Here is a 5,640-nt window from a genome sequence, read left to right as displayed (position 1 = left end):
ACATAAAAAGGAATAAAACAAGACCAAATATTCTAGCAGTTGGAATTTAAAACTCTACAGAAAACTTGAATCAGTCCTTATCTTGACCCATGTTTTGCTCTAAGCTCAATTAAGATATAAAGACAAAATGAAAAGACTTCAGTGCAGATTTATCATGTTGTGTTAGCTGTGACTACATGTTACTATTTGATTTTGAGAAAATATATCCTTTAGTTCCTGGGTTATCTCTAAACAACTAAAAAGAAATACTCATCAGAATTCTTGATTTGTCACCTTAGACAATCGACTCCCCAACTTTATCCAAACTTTCAGACAATACTTCAATAATTACTATATTAACTCAGAATTTGAACAATTTGAACAACTTTACTGGTATACTATGATATATGGTATTATAAAATAAACAATAGAAATGGAAATAGGATTGGGTATACTGGGGTGGAGTGGAGGAATAAGGAGGATAAAGATAAACAGAAAAACAGAAATATTTTTTTAAATGGAAAGTTGGAGAGATTTGCACTAACATCAAAGAAGCAAAGAGCAATAATAAAAAATACCTCAAGATATAAACAGGTCACCTGTAGGGAATCTAGCACTGCAGTCAAGGTAATAGATCCCTGTAAAGATATAATGATATTTGATTACTATCTGGGCATATAAATATTTGACTAAGAAATTTAGATTATTTATTTCCATTAACTGTAAAACTTTCAATGGGCTGCTGAATATTCCAGCATAGCAATACATATATTCATTTTTAAGAATTGGTAAGAGAAAGAACAAAATTATTGCCACAAATGAAAGAAAAATTTGAGGGTGGAGAAGGTGATTTTAATAATTTGCAAATTTGGATGATAACTCTTTATGATAAAGATTCATTGTCTTGCTTATAGAGAGTTTCATACCCTTCTAAAATGAGCACTCAGAATGTAAAAAATACTTTCCAATAAACTCCAATCCTTTGAAAACTTTTGATGCATATAAAATAATTTGTGAATATAAGTAATATAATTTCTGCCAATGCACTCAAAATACATTTACATGTTTTACTTGTTGTTTGTGATGATTTCCACAAAGATGACTGGGTAAATTCTTCTGACCTCTAGCTTCTGGGAAGTTTTCAAGGGGAGAAGAATATGTTCCTCCTTATTCTCTTGTTTAACCTCCAACTTATCCTGCAAATCACTAGGAGGGCTCCCAATTATACTTTGGGGAACATTCAGTTCACTTTTTCTGAATGCAAGCCTATACAGTAGTTAAATGAAGGAAACGCTCTCTCTCTTCCCATATGGGAAAACTGAGACCTGAAAAAAGGAAAGTGATTTGTCTAGAGGCCCAGGTCATGTCAGAGACAGAAGCCAATCACAACATCCTCTCTCATCTCAGTCATTGTCATGAAGGCCTAGTGCCAAAAAGCTACTTTTCAGAGTCCTGCATCTATTCAGCAACCTGTTATTAAATCATCATTAGTAATAAATATCCTTAGTTTTTAATATCCAATTGTGTTTATTGGGATCGTTCTCCATCCATCTTGATTCAGAATGCTTTTAGTGCTGCTTCCTCCTGCAGGAAAATCTATATGTCCTGCTTTTTCTCCTGTAGGCTGGTGGAGGACAGTGTAGCAGTCAACACACACAACCACCATTGGTGCATGGCTAAAGACCATGGCGATTTTACAGCATCTTGAACATTTCACATCCACAAAGTAAGAAATTGAGTGCTGCATCAGGCACTTCTTGTGTTTCCTCTCCTCCTTTTTTGAATAAGGATGAAGAATTTCCTTTACAAGAGGCATATTCTCATGGGGAGATCATCACTGCCAGAAAGGCGAAATATCCTTAATTTTTAAAAATCTTAATTACTCAAGACATGCGTGAAACACCAATGTCCCCAGAGGGAAAGGGGTGATGGTTTTTAAAACTACAGGTAAACAATATATATAGACATACAATATCTAGAGAGCAAAGCCAAAAATAGTAGTACTTTCGTTAAAGTGACTAGTTGCCTCTTGAGTAGCATCATGAATCCTTACAATCCTAAGAAAAGTAGATGTATTCTTTTCATCATTCAATATTTGTTAAGCACGAGGCATAATCTGTAGAAAAGAAAAAAAGGAAAAGTAGGAAGAGAATTCTCTAGCTACATCTGTCTACTTTTTATTTAACAAATGTTCACAAAGCATTCACTATGTGTCTGGCACTGTTTTAAGGACCTACAAATATTTACAACAATTTAAACACCATAAGATCTGTTGAGATAGGTGCTATAATTATCCCATTCTCAAATGAAGAAAGCAGGCACAGGGAGATTACTTGCCCAAGGTCACACCGATAGAAAGTGGCAGAACAGGATTCAATTCCAGGGAATCTGCTTCCAGAATTCATGTACAGAATTGCAGCTCTGTGCTACCTTTGTTGAGTAGTTTAATTACTATTAAAGCAACTACTCTCTTCAAAGTTTTAGAGAGCTTTGCTGGGTGATTGTGGCTATAGGTAAAAAATTTGGATAAAGCACTTACTAAGGTCCCATCAAAGTCTTAGCTATGTGCTGTAATAATTTCACAATAGAATAAATATTTTATTAATTTTAAGACAGTAGATCATTATAATCTGGAGATTGACTAATACCAGTTTAGTCAAATACCTGACAGTCTCTGCTTGTTAAATTCTTCCCTTGTTCTCTCTGCTCTTTCTCTGATACATTTGAAAATTCACCTGCAATAGTCCATCAATGTATTTACTGAATAACGGCTACGGGCAGGACACAAAGTTATGTACTATGGGAGATTTTTACCAGAGAGAGGGCTTTTTCTCCCCTTGATGCTTATAATCTAGTTAAGATGGTAACAGATTTCCCTGAATAAGCAATTAACAAAGCAGTAAATAATAAATGTTGAAAGAGTGTTACAGATAATAAGTACTCTGAGGAAGTTAGAGACGTGTTTCTTTCTGCTTCAATAATTTCTTATACACACTCTTATCAGAGCAATTATCAAGTATAATTATTCACTTGCTGAAGCTAATTTACCTGCTTGTCTCTTCTACTAGAATGTAAGCCTCTTGAGGACAAGAATGCAGTTTTATTCATCATTGTTTCCTTGATGTTTAGCACAGTGTTTGGTATTCAATAGATACTTAATATATACTTGATGAATGAATGAATGCATGAATAAATAAATAATTGTTTCCTAGAGGCAGGCATTTCTTTTGTGACCAGTGCAGTAGAATGGTAAATCCCTGGAGTCAGGCTGTGGTGGTTTGAACCTAAGCACTACTTTTGAAAAGTTGTGTGATTCTGAAAGATTTACCTGATTTCTCTGCATTTCATTTTGCTCATTGGTAAAATGAAAATAATAGTACCTTTCTTCAGCAGCTAATTTGGCTATGGAACAAATTACCCCAAAAGCTAATGACTTGAAACAGCAGCCATTGATTTAACTCAGGGTTCTGTGGATCAGTCATTTGGAGTATGTTGGTTCTCCTTTCTCAGCTGGGCTCATTCATGTATCTGAGTTCAGCTATTGGGCAATCTAGGGAATGTTTTGTCCATGTGATGTGTCATCTTCTACCAGGCTAGCCTGGGCTTCATCACATGACATCTGGCAGGGCTCTAAGAGGGAGAGTTGAAACACACAAGGTCTCTTGAGGCTTCGACTCAGAATTGGCACAAGGTCGCTTCTGGGGCACATTCCATTGGTCAAAGCAAGTTATAAGGCCAGTTCACATTCAAGGATTGGGTAAGTCGAATCCACTCTTGATGAGAGGAGCAGCAAAGCCACATTATAATGTGGTATGTATGCCAGGAAGGGTGGAGACATTGAGCTGTTTTTTCAAACTGCCATACTCTTTCATAGGATTAGCAAGAGGATTAAGAACATAAAACATTTAAAGGATTTAGAACAGTGTCCACCACGCAGTAATAAACCCAATAAGTAGTAGCCATTGTTATTCTGTTGGAGGTTGCCAGGAAAAGTTTTATAGTGGAAAGAAATCTGAGTTTACTCTTGAGAGGTAAGTGGGATTTCTATTTGTAGAGAACGAAGGCCTCTCAAAAGGACACAGCCTCACAATAGGTTCTGTGGTTTAACAGTGGAGCGTGTCCAGAACAGGCTGCCCAGAGGAGCTAGAGCTAAATACTGGGAACCTAGAATGCCAGCCACAGAGTTGGGCTTGACAGCAGAGCAATATCAAACCATTGGCTTTTGCCTAAATGTTGGCCAATAGCACCATTTCTTATTGTTATTTCAGATGCTGTGTTCTTTAATAAGCTTCTCAGTGCTGATGGTTCTGTGATATCTTTGACCCGTCTACTCAAGATTAAAACAAAAACAAAAACAAAAACCTAGAAATCTGTGAGTTGTGTCTGGATTTTGCTGCTCCCTAACTTTGAAGGAGCTATGTGGTCCTTCTTTACTCAATTTTATTCCAAGTGTAAAATGGAATAATTTCTTGCTTTATCCATCCATTCCACAATAATGGTAATCTTAAAGGTCAGATCACATTGAAGTAGTGTTTACTATCCAAAAGACACAGGGGAGACCAGGCTCTGATGTTTATGCAATTTGATGATAACTCATAAATCCTAAGCAGAAAAGTCAAGAATAAGGAAAATAAAGTTTCAGTGTGGCTGCACCTATATGTCAAGCAGCAAAACATTTCTAGAACTGCTCTAAAGATAATCTTCAGTGCCTCCAGTCCAGTGAGACGATCCTGAGCAACTGGAGCCACTGATAGGCCTGGATCTCTGCCACCTTGAAGGCTGACCAGACCACTAGAAGCTAATGGCAGCTCTAGTAGACTGCTCAGTGGCCATGGTTTCAGAATCTTTCCATTGTACATGGTTTAAATGCAAATTCACTAATGAATAATTTTGATAATTCTATGGAAGTATGAAAATGACTTGCATTAGGCGACTACACAATCATATTTAATTTTTTTAAAAAAAGACAATTCTGGCTCTTCTTATGCCATGTGAAATCCATCCTGCTGAGTGCTCCTGACTAGTCACGTCCTTCCTGCCATTTTAAAAACAATAGTGGCAGAGATGCAAGCTGCTGATAGTGCTCAGCAGGACAGATCAAACACACAGATGCAATTTCTGTATGTTGAACACTGAAGTAGGATAAAATTCAAATACTTACAATCGCTTAGTAGCTAGCATCTGATTGCTGCAAATTGAATCTTTCTTAACGAGATTTATTGTAAATAGTGTCATCTCATTTGTGAGTTCTGCAATAATTTCAGTCAGAGTCAGTATAAGATACTGGAGGTGTGAGATTTATATGACATATATGTTAGTTTATGCACAGATTATGAAGGGATGTTTTTATCAGTATTTTTTTAATTGCTTATAAAATAACCAGAATTGCATTTTTTTCTGAAACTTAAACATTATCAGATAACTTTAGAATGCAGAAGAAAATGTTTTTATCCACTTCAACAGACATTTTTAGAATTGCCAGCTCCCAATCCCACTCTCTTCCCCTTCAACCCTAGTTGTTAAATAAGCATTAACATTATAGGTAGCTAAAATGTTTGAAATGTGGCTTTTATATTATTTGGAAGCAATAAAGAGCCTGGTAATCATAATTTGTGACCAATATGTCCCATCCATAGAAAAATAGAAATTTGAAACTAAGCT

The sequence above is a fragment of the Rhinopithecus roxellana genome, chromosome 21, assembly GCF_007565055.1.
Source record: "Rhinopithecus roxellana isolate Shanxi Qingling chromosome 21, ASM756505v1, whole genome shotgun sequence".
Classification (NCBI taxonomy): Eukaryota; Metazoa; Chordata; class Mammalia; order Primates; family Cercopithecidae; genus Rhinopithecus; species Rhinopithecus roxellana.
The sequence above is the reverse complement of the archived record's forward strand: the minus strand, read 5'-3'. Positions refer to the sequence as shown.